Source organism: Schistocerca cancellata, chromosome 10, assembly GCF_023864275.1.
Source record: "Schistocerca cancellata isolate TAMUIC-IGC-003103 chromosome 10, iqSchCanc2.1, whole genome shotgun sequence".
NCBI lineage: Eukaryota > Metazoa > Arthropoda > Insecta > Orthoptera > Acrididae > Schistocerca > Schistocerca cancellata.
Genome location: NC_064635.1, coordinates 127,529,791 through 127,543,922, shown reverse-complemented (window position 1 = coordinate 127,543,922; position 14,132 = coordinate 127,529,791). Strand labels below are relative to the sequence as shown.

Sequence of the window (14,132 nt, the reverse complement as noted above, 5' to 3'; positions counted from 1 at the left end):
CACACCTTGTGCCAAAACTTGGGAGAATGACTGTTGTGAAGTATTGGAACGACACCTTTGCACGCGCTGTGGCTGTATTTGGTGAACGAATTGCAGCGGGATTCACACTGATGGACGACAGTGCACGCTCCTATCATCACAACCTGGTGATTACATTCCTAGAGGAGCATAAAATTAGTCGTACGAAATGGCATCCATATTCTCCAGATCTGAACTGCATTGTAAATACACGTGCCATGCAAAACAGGCCCAACGTCCTGTCCATAGAGGCCACTATGGAGAAACGAAGCAATACCTGCAGGTCTATCTGGACAATTTGGTAAGAAGTATGCCCAACTGCATTAAAAATTGTCTTCAGTTAAGAGTGTGGTTAACAAGTTCATAAGAAATATGTTATGCAAGATGACCAGTTGAGGAAATTGTAGTGCCTGCAGGGGAATCTTTTGTAAGTTTTTTTTTCTTTTTATGTGTTTATCGAGTTGAAATGTGTTCAATAAATGCTTCCCGTATTCACGTATAAATTATACTTAATACTACGTAACACCCAATGATTCACAATAAATAATATTTTACAATACATAACGCCACAAAAAACATGATTTACAATACCACGTATTGAAAAAATACAATTTTGTGTGACATTATAATTTTTACTCTACGTGATTGGCACAACATAACTATTGTGGCTAGTGCTAGTTCCCCTCCCCTTAATATGAAATATAAAATTTATCATTCATAGGGTGAACAACAGATGGTAGCTCACTGTCTACTCACGTACTTTGCTGCACCACAGAATTCTTCTTCCATCAGAAACTGTTTTAGAGTTGCAAGGGAAGTCCTCTCAGTTTTGACACTTCGTAATTCTCTTGGTTATGTTTGTATTAATTTGATATTCTCATATTAAGACCCTCTTTGAAAAATATGAAACCTTTGTAAAAGGCATCACAACTATCTTCTGTTCCTTGTCTTTAAGGACCAATGTATCCCGCTTTTTATTAATCAGATGTGTCATGTAGTAAAATAAATGAACTTTAGTCTATTGTTGCATTACAATAGCGAAGTGAAACAGGGCTGTGACCTTAGATAAGACATAGTTCCTTTGCACTTGTCCAAGAGAGTTGCTCTTTCTGACATCGTGACTGCATGACTGCCTGTTGCAGACACAGAAAGAAAACCTTGATATTAATTGCTACTGATAAAATTTTTGACCAAATTAAAAAAAAGACGGGAGAGCTATTTTTCTCTGCAGATTATTATCAGTACTTTCTACATGCAACATTTCTGTGCGCATTGAAAAGTCACTTCCATGAGGATGAAAGCAACTGCCATCAGAAAACTCACGGCTCCTTCAGTTACCACAGTTACCATTTAGCACCTACTGTTTTTTTGTAAGAGAGAGAGAGAGAGAGAGAGAGAGAGAGAGAGAGAGAGACAGAGAGAGATGGTGAGAAATATGGGCTGTTATGTTGGTACAGAAGGAAAAGGAGCAGAAGATGGCAGAAAAGGAATTTGTGAGGAAACATTAGTGTGAAGGGGAAACCTAGTATGCTGACTAATGGAAACTGATTCCAGAGGCTTTTGATGTCAGAGCATATGAGGCAGGCGCATTTTCCTCTTGTGTAGATCGGGAGGGGGGACGATAGTTGCTAAGAAACATCCACAATGCAGCAGGTACTGCAGCAACTGTTTTAGCCATTTGTGTTATTGTGTGTAGCATGTTCAGCATTCAGTTGCTGGTTAGTGCTGGCTGTTCATGTGAGTTCACAACTGATTAATTGCCATACCCCTACATAAAATGCCACTAATATAAATGTACAGAGAATGCTATGTGCTATTTCTATAATTTGCTGGCCATTAAAATTACAATACCATGGCAGTGGCATGCAGTTTGTTTCAAACTGATTTGTGCTGCACTATATACTTGTCCATCAAGTGGTAAGGATTCTAGCACTACCACGCTATGTAAATAGAAGTAGAAAAGGCAACGTCCTGACTGACACTCACCATCCTCTAGCCCAAACCGCTAAGATAGGAACTTGTAATTAGGAGAGGGTGTTGAGCGTGTAATGTATGGATCTTTGAGAAAAGATTTTTTGAAATTCAACGACTAAGGCTATGAGGTAGGAGATGGCTTTCGAAAAATGTTGCTGTTAAGACAGTTTTGAAGCTAGATTTACGAAAATTGGTGTTTGGTTTCTCAGATCTAAAGAAATATTTACTAAAGTACTTTTGCAAATTTAATTCCAATTGGGGTGAAATAGAGGGTGACATATTTTAAAAATAGATCATTATTAAAAAACTGCTGCAGTACTTTCAATGCTTCATCTATGATAATTGTTACTTGATTTATTGGCTACAAATAATAATATGTGTTTGAATATTTTAGGAAATTCAGCATATAAGAGTGTGAAATAGGGAACGAAATGCTTTATGAACATATTTCAGTATGAAAAGATTTTATTAAAATTTAAATTTGGTTTTTCAGTGTGAAATAAAAAAATCAAATTCCTCTGGATATAGGGAATGAAAGGTTTAGTATAATTTCGTCGTTATAAAAGCATATTTGATGCTAAATCTATCAAAATTTTTGTGCAGCTTCCCAATCAGGAATAAAAAAGATATGTATTCCCCATTTTTAGAAACAAAACCCTTAAAGGGGTGAGATAGAGACGAAAATGTTTAAGAAAGTATTCTGTTTCGTTAAAGAAATTGTAAAGCTAAATTTATGTAAATGGGTATTTCACTTGCCTGTTAGATATAAAGAAACATGTATCAGGGGATGAAAGTTTCTATGGAAATATCACCACAAGAAAGCAAAAGGTGTCATTAACAAAAAAACTTGAACTCCAGCTACCAGAATCACTTTATGGTCAGAAATACATTCGTAAAAGACAATGCTTCTATGGCCTTAATTAGCATGAAAAATTTAGGTGATTCAACAGCGTAAAAAATCGATTAAAGAAAGAAGAAAAGAATCTGTGCAGACCGTACAGTCTACACGAGTCAACTGACGAGCGCTAAGCTGCTTCTGTGTAGAAGCAGAGAGAGGGTAGTTTCATTCATAAACCACTTTTCAATGTTGATTATTTGTGAGAAGTTCGTTTTATGCCTTGTGCAAGAAAAAGAAATGCCTACCAGCATTTGTTAGAATTCAGCAGTGACACAAGTGTGGCATACCAAGACCGCCGTTTATCATTCAGCGATACTGCTGTTTGCATCGGTTGGAATCTGCCATTTGTCGCCACTGTTGATCTACTGTAGCATAAAGCTGAAACAGCATGTAATGATGTACCCATATCTGTCATCCAAGCCCAGTTGCTTGCTGGAGGCGGAATCTATGTGTGCTAAGTTTCTTACCCTGTATACCCGCAAATAACTTACAAATATAGCCCTGAATATTTCCTACTATTCTGTATACAGACAGTAAGGATTTTTTTTATTTTGTATTCTTCCCAGTGTTGCAGTGTAAAAGACCAGTAGGGAAGTTAAAAACCTGTTTCATATGAACAGTAGTATTAACAGCAGCGTTAACAGTGTGTACAGCCTGCAGCTGAGCAGAAACATGTTCTGATAAATTTCTGAAGTAGTGGATAATAATCTATTCAGGATGGGCAGTACTTACATTGCAGGAGAAAAACTTCCAAGTACTGCAGATAAATATTACTTAAAATGGTTTTTCTGCTTTGTTAGCTGTGGACTGCTAGAAACTACTTTTCCTGCAAGTAAGTACTGGCTCACTATTTCATATCCTTGTAATGTTACAGTTATCTCAATTGCATTTTCGTTCCGATATAATAAGTTAATTTTTGTTTTGAATTAATATCTGAGGATTTTCAATTACCTACTGGTGTATACTGGCAAAATGTTGAATACTTTTGTACCAATGTATAAAATTCACAATGAAATGTAGAGAAGGATACGTAGCCTAATGAGGATTATATTTGCTTGTAGCACTAGGATACTGATTAAACAGTTCATCATGATGACCAGAAACACTATTACAGATGGAATGTGTTAGTTTGTATGTTCAGGAATTCCTAAGACCCACTCTTCTTTAGTATGTTTACTTGTTAACTTTGCGTACTTCTGTAGCATGTATGTCGTTTTTATCATAGCTATATTGCTCCTGAAGATTACTTGCTATTAAAGATTGCCCCATAGAATGTGTATGAAGTGTGCTAGCAGTCTGCCATGTAGACAGTGTGCGACATTTATGAGTACATGGTGTTACAGGACATTTTTTAGAAAACAGTTGCATAACCTAATGAGTTCAAATTGCTAGCGATGAATGAAAGTAAGGATATAACTGAAACAATCACTAATGATTATGAATTTAATAAGTACCTCTTCATTTCATTTCTACATGGTGAAGGATATGTGTAATCAAATGTTCAAATGGCTCTGAGCACTATGGGACTTAACTTCTAAGGTCATCAGTCCCCTAGAACTTAGAACTATTTAAACCTAATTAACCTAAGGACATCAGACACATCCATGCCCGAGGCAGGATTCGAACCTGTGACTGTAGCGGTCGTGCGGTTCCAGACTGTAGCGCCTAGAACCGCTCGGCCACCGCGGCCGGCGATATGTGTAATCAGAATAAAATCACTCTGCAAACATCCCCCAGGCTGTGGTTAAGCCATGTCTCTGCAATATCGTTTCTTCTAGGAGTGCTAGTTTTGCAAGGTTCGCAGAAGAGCTTTTGTGAAGTTTGGAAGGTGGGAGACGAAGTACTTGGGGAATTAAAGCTTTGAAGATGAACAGTGCTTGGATAACTCAGTCTGCAGAGCACTTGGCTGCAAAAGGCGAAGGTTCTGGGTTTGAGTCTTGGTCCGGTACACAGGTTTAATCTGCCAGGATGTCTCATATGTGTAACTGTTTTCTGTAATCTGGGTCTTCTAGCTGATTGTGAGGAACTAAGGATCGTTGGGGTACAACTACAAGTAAGTCGTAAAAATGTGTCTCGCTGAAAGCCAGGTTTCCCGGCCAGGTACACGCTGGATGGAAGAGCACTGCACGAGCTGGTGTCACTCGTTCTGATAACAGCTTCACAGGGGGCTGGAAGCGACATTTGGCAAGCTGTAAACTTCCATTGTGAGAAGTATGGAAAATAATGTTTTCTGAAAAGATAGAGATATGCAAGGGGATGTGGAAACACAAGGCAGTCTGAGCGAGAAGAAGCTGTTAGATCCAAAGGAGCCCAGCAGTAATTGATGTTTAAATTTTGTTGGGGAGTCCAGGATTGGTTCACGATAATTATTTTTTGTAGCGAGGATGAAGACACGCAAAAACGTACATGCAGCTGCTATCATTGGCTGAAACATCAAACACACCTCATTGTAGAAGAGAGTTTCTGCTTTCTGCCTCATTCTTAGAGATAAATGTATATCACCGGTTAGTCACAGCAGATTTTTTAGGAGAAGGGAGACTGTTTCTATCTTGATAAGTTTTTCGTTGATCACAACCCGAAAGGTCTAGTTGATTGGTTAAAGAGAATTCTGTGCCAGCAAAACCAGTAAGATTTTTGGAATGAGAGCACATATACACTTCGTCTTAAATAGTCAAGGCGAGAGACACCTGTGTCTTAGAACTGCAGTGAGAACTTCAGCATGAGAGTTTTAGAACGATGGTAAGCACGAGTAGCACTTGTGTGCATCATGAAGAGGAAACCACCAAGTCATTCATTTCGAGTTAGTTTTGCTTTTCTCAATTAATTCACATAATCAGCTAGCTGATCACGATCTTTTCTTTACTCTGTTAACTAATTCAGCAGTTAGTGGCAGGTTATAGGGACATAACTAATTGTATTATTTCTTCTCTAATACCATCAGCCCATGGCAAGGTAGTAGGGTGTATCTTTTATAACTTATTTGAACCATTGTGCACTTAAGTATTAGAGCCAAGTCCATGAAACTTACTAATAAACAGGATTTTATTATGATCTTTAGTTTTATTTGATACTTTGATGAGACTCTTTCTCATTGTATCTATGTAAGCTATCGTATCCATATCTCGTGTTTAATTGGGACAAAGCTGTTTAAATGTTCAAAGTTTGCACTGTGACCTTGTCTTAACGTCTCCCACGAGCTTATGTAGAGCGATCTGATTGCTGTATATGTCACTGGGTTCACATTTTGTCAGTATCACCGGTGTATATTAAATGGTCAAACGGAGTCTCGCCGAAATAGGCACATTAGATTTTGGATAATGTATCCACATGATGTTTATGTTGCTGCCTCCTCAGTTTGTTATCCATGATAACATGGCCTTCTTGCTTTTGGTCATGTAAAAAAAGCTTTTCACACACTCATCTTCCTATTTTATAGCTGAAACAAAATTTCTCTGTTAGAGGATATGACACTAATAAGAAAACTATAGTTCATATTCGAATATATTTCTTACATTGAGATGAGAAATACTTCTTATGCCGCTAGAAATAGAATGTATTACAACTGTCAAACGTTCATCAGATTTTGTGGAGATGTTTATTATATAATGTTTATCAACTGATTTGTTATGATCAGACGAAATTACAATGGTCTGGTTACAACTGTGGGTTCTTTTGTTGCTCTGGGAGATAGCTCATCGAGACTACAACACATGAAATATTATTGTTTTTGATAATTGTAAAAGGAAAGTTTTTAAGATAACCTGAAGATGCCAAATGAAGGAGAAACACGTTGTTACTGAAAGGAAAAGTGCAATCAAGACTCTTTTTATTTAAAATATCAAATATTAGTACACTTTATTAAATCAACGATAAAAAGATTTACTTGATACAATTCTTTGCCAAAGGACGGCTCGAATTTTTACAGCTGTCACTGACTATTAAAGAATCCCTTCATGGATACAGTCACAAACTCTTCCCTTGAAGTGCAGTGTTAAACATTTACAAGAAATGCATTTCCATCTGACACCTGAATAACTCTTTAATCCTCTTTGATGATGCTGGCTACTTTGGCCGAAGTCACGAACTGGAGCAGAGCCTTTCCCTGGTCGGCTCTGTATTGACCACTGTGTGGGGGTGGTGTTGTGCTGAGAGAGAGGTGTGGCTTCAGGAGCATGTTCCTTTGCAGTTGTGGACTGCAGCGAGACCTGGCCAACGTCTGTGGGATTGGTGTGCGTTGCCGACTTTGGTGTGGCTCTATGGTCTTTGGACACTACCACATGATTAAACTTTGATGTCATTCAGAACTGAAGGCCATCTTCAGCATCAGTGCTACATGTGGCATCCTCATGCGCAAATACACTCTTTCACTCACTCTGACATCCCAATAAACAGTCCCTGAATCTCATTTTGAACGATTTCGTGCCATGCTTGACACTCACATGGCATCAGTTCAGCATTGGCTGGGTGCTGGTACGAAAGATGATGCATCTCACCACGTCCCGAGGATGTCGTTTGGATGACAACTCAGACCAGACAGGCGAGTCAAGAATCCGTACATTTCTCGAGGCATCGGTGTGGAGAACTGCATTGATGGATCTTGCATTATCCTGTTGGAAAATACCATTTGGAACTGTCTTCATGAAAGGATATGACAACAGGTTCCACCGTTCTTGTCATAGCTGCAGGCATTCAGCCTTCTTGCAGCAGGTACCAAAAACCAGTCCTGTTCTGATATACAATAGATCTAGAGAATTGCTGTGACAGTTGACAAGGTCTTCTGTGGACGTCTTTACATCGATCTTACTGTAAATTTTTTGTTTTATTATTGCTGTTGTTCGTTTGTTGTGTATGTAAACATGTTCTGTTCGTAGCTTTCGTGCGTGTCTGTATTGGATGTGAACCTCTATACTTAGAAAAATCATGTTTTACTTCGAATGCTTGTATTCCATAAAGGGCAATGTGGCAATACACGTCTACAGAACAGACTTTCGTGAAAAGACGGTGGAAGCAACTGAACTTTCTGAACGATGTAAAGGAGACTTGGATTCGAATGCCATATTGTGAAACTTTGATTTATTAATGATTACAACAATCTTCACAAAATCCATTTCTTATAAAAAAATTATAATTCTGCCATTTCATTAGTTACCGAAATTGTAAAGAAGTAATGACTCTATAACTCTGAGTGAAAATCATGTGAGAAGATAATTTGCTTAATCTCGTCTCGACAATCAAACTGACTCGAACCAACAAAGAACCATCACACATGAAAATTGGTCTCTTTCAAAGTCATCACAAATTTCGCGCAAGACTGCAACGACATAATTACGTGAATATCTTGTGAAGGCATTGCTAATTACGCATATAAAGTTTTTTTCGTGATTTTTTTTTAGATTTCTATTCTTTTTCTTTTGTTCATATGGGCATTTCTAATTGTGATTGTGTAACATTCTACTGTGGATTTTAAATGTAAAGATGTAATTGTGATTATTTAGTTTGCCAATGGATAAATATGTTTCTTGCTTTGTACCTGGGTAAAGTTCGTAAAGTTCTCTTTTGGAATATTATTAATTGTGAAAAATGCAGGCAACAACATTTATAAAGATTTATGTAATTTACGATAACGATATAACATCTATAGACAGGGGACAGCGATAGTGATATCGATAGTCGAAATGTTGTTGCGTAGTAGAGGGGATGGTGGATGGTGTGTCTGTGAAGCGTGCGCGGAAAAATAGTACTGTGTTCAATGAAAAGCATACGTAAGTGTATGGACAGTGATACCGAACTATCAGATTGTTAATTCTCTTTACCACTGCGGTAAGTAATGCCATCGCCAGCGAACTGTAAGAGCAAATAAACCGGACTGTGAAAGTGCCGCTAACTACTTTGTGGTGACTGACACGAACAGTGCTTTTATGCGAATGAACTTTGCTGGTATTCGTTTTGGGTGGTGGAACTGTTGTCTATCACATTCTATCAAGCCGCGAAAGTGAAGACTTTAATTAACTGTGCAATGTAAATGACTTTCAGTGACGTTGCCGAAGTTTGAAATGCGAGAACAGAGTGGACATTGTTTACGGTGTGCTTCACACACAAGAACAATTCTATGAACTGTGTATTTATTGCTAAGACTATATGAATGTGACGAACTGTGTAATTATGGACGATAGCGTCACGGACAGTGCATAAAGTGTAAAAACGAGCGATGTCTACGTAATGTACTTTGAAAGAGAGGACATGTCAAAAACGGTCGTATACTGGCGTGTTGTGGTTTGTTAATCACCAGGGGGTTAATGATACAGCTGTGCCGGAACTTTATTTGCGTTTCGCCGGAGAAGATTAACCAACGGAACTGTCTGTATCCTGCTCTCATCATCGTAACCCGCCGACATCGTGCTGCCCAACGCAACGCTTCGTATGCAACAACAAGTTAAGAGATTTCGCCGAACGCTATCCCCTGACCTAGAAACTTTCTTTCTCTATTAAAAGTATAAGAATTACAGACTCTGTTCAAACAAATTCTTTGTTTAGTTTATGTTTGCTTTCTGTTAACGAAAATAAAATTACGATCAGTGAATTAAAAGCTGCCTGGTAGTCAGTGTTGAAACACCAGTAAATATAAACTTCTTCCTCTCATTAGAACTACTTCTCCTTGCACGTCAAAATTATTGTAGTTATTTTATGTAGTTTTATGTATTGTTATGAGACTAGATACATGACAGAGACTAATAAGAGTGCTTTGTCGCGAAATATGGCTTCGCGAAAAAATTACGGCGACCGCCATAATTGCTTGCGTTCTGACCAATAACGTAAAAGCTGCTATTCCCGTAGTGGTGCTTTTCCTGACGTGAGCGTGAATTATAAATGTCAGCTGTCAAATCACGTAGGGACTGTTTACTCAGTAATAAAACTTTTTAATATAGTATTGCTACGAGTCGTAGTATTAAGAGACACTGGTTACACTCAAAAGTGGGTAGATGTATGGTGAATCCCCACGCCCAGTGTTGATGCAGTTATTAACAATATTGTGATTCGCGAAATTTTGTCACTTTTTCTAATTCCTTTCAGATATTGTCTTAGATATCTTTGAAGTTCCAGACAATATATACACAATTTTGTCGGTTCAGGTTAAATTCAGAGCAGTTTCTCGTGAATATTAGAGTTTTCAGTTCATAAACAAAGTGGGATCGTGACCAATTGAGAATTATAACAAAGAGTGTGGTTATCCAACTAGAATTTTGGATGACTTCACAGTTCAGATTTTGATAATTATTTTTCCTGTGGGGTTGAGGTCTTCACAATCTTCACACTTTTCAAATCAATCTTAACAAAATGATATTCCCAAAAAGCAGCATCCCCTGTGTTCTACTAGTTGCTTCCAGACTGCTCTGCAGCGTGACCAACAGATGACTCTGCTACTCGCTTCTCACTGAATGCTGTGCTGGGAACGACCACAAACAAAGATCACATTGCTTTCACTGAGAACCTCTGTGGCGTAACATATCGACTGCTACTTCTGTTTGAAAATGTACAGTGCACACACATCGAATAAAAAGAGAGCTCCCACCACTTTCATCGAATACCAAAAAGCTTAGTTCATCGATTTTACCACAAAAAACAAAAACACGGCTCGTCACTAAGCATTTCAGAATGCCACCCAGTCTCCCGGCTCACTCTTACTGCACCATTGTCTGTGGAAGGCATCACCTTCAAATGATTGCATGTAATCTCGAGATTTCAACCCAGTTTCCAACAACCTGTTCCCAACGGCTTCTTGGTGACGCTGTGCCTGTAAACTCTGCCGGAATTTCAGGGGTTGTCGTCCATCTGTTCACAAGAGCCAGCTGAACAATGCTAGGATCTTCTTATGGTGTAGACCTTCTGGAAGGGACCGTTCCTGTTCTTCTAGAGACACAGTTGTCCTGCGTCTATCTCGTCACCGATCGTTTTGCAGTCACGTCACTGTAGCCAGCAGTCGGTGCAGTCGGTTGGTGTGATGCTCCCATGTCCCTCATGCCACTGATTCGAGTTTGCTCGAAGTCTGAAAGATGGCGATAAGGTGCGCGTGCTTGTCCTCTTTCTCCGTTGCGTTGTGATCTCCATCTAAGAAGTTCCAGCAACGTTAGACACACACAGTAGGTGTCATGTACTCACATCATTCCTCATTTTCAGGAACGGCTTTTTTCTGCACTACAAATAGGCTCTCATTAGGATGAAATTTTATCAGCATGTCTGTAACCTCCCCCTCACTTATCGACCTTAATGACAGTGAAAAATTAAACCGCGTGTACCTAATGGAAATTTGGGAAAAAAGCAATCGTCACCGAAGTTAATCTGTCGGTAAAGAGGGAGGAAATGGTTACATCTAAATGAAAGGAAAAATGCAAATTAAACTGGTGGAAATTAATTTTGAAAAGGGGTAAAGTTAATAAAGAAAGTAAATGTGCGGCCGTTACGTTAATAATTGACTAGCAGTAATTAGATATTTGAGATTTGGGGGAAATTACGGTCACCAGTCCTATGGACAATTACTATAGTAACTGAAAAGGAAAGTTTATTACACATATAATTAGTACTACAAGCGTGGCAACTGAAGATTGACACGTGTAGTGTGAAAACTGAAAGTTTGTCAGAAGTAATAAATTTCGCTACACTCTGACTTAATTTAGCAAAATAATTAATAAAACCGGAAAATTGAAAGTTAATTTAGTGACTGGAGTTAATAGTGAGCTTTCTTTCCGAAGAACATCGAAATTTAGTAAAATACGGTTAGTCTTGGACTACCTCAACAATCATTTCAAAAGCTACTTGAATCTACGCAATTTAGAAAAAAGAGATTTAACTTTGATCTTGAATTAAATGATTCTGAACAATTAACAATAGTAAAATTTAGTACGTACCAAGCTGAGCTGCAGTCACAGGTAAGCTAAAATATGGTAACAAAACTCGCACTCTTAATTTGTGACTGTGTAATCTAAATATTGTACCCAGCTATGAATACCTTAACTGAACTTTGAAATTAAAGCAGTGAAGTCGAATGATGCTGGCGTTTGAATTTCAACGACACTCTGGTTCAATCCGGAAAAGGAAGGGACCCTGCTTGGTAATGCAATTGGGACAATGAGCAACAAAGGTTCATCCTACGTTGCTGTCATTTAGTTATGAAAATGGATCAGTTTGAAAAGTTGAGGTCTGTCATAAAGTTCTAAAACTTTACGTGCTTCCAGTCTTCCTTGTTGGTTGATTGAAGGTTTGAAGCCATCGATCGAGGAGGTGGCGACAGTCACTCATTGTCGGCCGTCGCTGTTGCAGAAGCTGGATGTTGGCACGCCTTCTTCTCGACACGGTCACCAGGCGAAACGGGCTCTTGATGTGCGTCAGCTAATGCTTCCCGTCCGCGACACCGTGTCAGAAACTATCATAGCAAATCGAGCGCAATTACGTGCTGCCCAACCCCGAAAGCGCGGCAACTCACGGGAGCGTCACACAACACACCTGCTCCACTGCACCACCCCAGCCAGACTCCCACTCTGCCCGCACTCCACGCGACCGAGTTCACACTACCAAAGATCCTAAACACTTTTGTTCTTCACACGACCTATCGATGTATTCGTTCGACAGCATAGTTTTCCCAAGGCCAGACCCAGCGTATAAGTACAAATAATATTCACAAAACAAACCAACATAAATGCATATATATATATATATATATATATATATATATATATATATATATATATATATATATACAAACAGTGAAACAATTACAATATATAAAGACACAGAAATGTCATATCTTCAGGTAACAAAATAAGGAAAAAAAATTTATAATGCAGCAGATGGAAATAGGAGGATATGCATTTCCGGCGTTACACGTCCCCTAAGCATGAAAATACTGGAGTATCTATCCGTTATCATGCACAAAAGACATTATTGGTATAACGCTATTCATCTGAGTCAATGCATTACATTACCGTCAGCTGGAGTAACATTGGACAACTTTTCCATCTTCTTTGACATGTTAAGCACTGATTAGTTGACAGGGTATTGATAAATCGTAGTATAATATATTTTTTTAATATCTGCCCCTCATGTGCTACTAAATCAGTGGGATGTTATCATATTTTGGAAACTGAGATGACTTTGTCCCACATATCCTAATCTGTTCACACTACACTAAAAAATTCACCAGTTCCATGTTAAACCCACCAAAAATGATCGTACATTTAATACTGCCACACTAATGTTCATTGAATCATCTCTTTCCAAAATCTGAAGTAAGCAGCTAAAATTTAAAGAGGTAAAATGAACAAGGAAAAACATAATTAGTTTACTTTTAGTAAGTTAGTCATTTGAAATAATGACGCAGTTTAAATGTTAACAAAACCGATAAGAAATAGCTATCCAGTATAGGAACAGAAAATGCGTTTGTTACAGAATTTTTTTGGGTTGGTTCGTTCTGCACAACATTCTCCAAGTAACACATATTTTTTAGCTATTCTTAGACTTCCACTCGTATCATCTCAGCTTCATGTTTGCTCATTGGCAAGCATTCAAGAATCTTTTGGCTCTAGTAACACAATCCCACACTTTTAAAACTCGGAGACAAAGTTCTGGGCAATGCTCCGTTTTAGGCCCTGCATCAATTCATTTAGTAGCACAGGAAAAACATGTAAGCATGATGGGAAATATTTTTGTTTTAAAGGGTATAATGTTTTTAAAATAAATCCTGGTAAGTAACAAAATAGACAAAACCTTAGCCTAAAATTATCTGAGCCAAAGTTAACATCCGAACAGAGGACCACGTTATCCAATTGCGAAATGTAGTTTGTATATCGAACCACAATGAAGATTAAGAAATTTATTGTTTTATAATTCAATCTAAACAAATGTAGGACTAACAAACACACCTTAAAAACATTAAATATAGTTTTCTATGAAATGAACGAATGAATGTTGGAACACCACTGTTCTACCTTCACTAACAGACCTGTAACATCACAGGTACGGCAGTAGCGGCAAATCCGTGAACTACAGAAATAGTGCAAATGCAACGCAGCTGTTACTTGTCGTTTAAGGCAAGAAACATCCATTTTTGTTGATCTTCTTGGCATGGAAACTTTTTTTTCCACCTCTGGGCCAATGTTATCTGCAAAGGGCCAGTGCCACAGCAGCCGATTACACTTGTTTAAATGTGATGTTGTAGTAATAAGGAACAATGAGAAAATTTACCAAACAT

General features: G+C 38.3%; 1 protein-coding gene across 1 annotated transcript in view; it reads left to right on the top strand.

The window, feature by feature from the left end:
• LOC126106418 (uncharacterized) overlaps positions 1–14,132 on the top strand; it is a 61,959-nt gene that overhangs the window by 36,462 nt on the left and 11,365 nt on the right. The window lies entirely within an intron of this gene.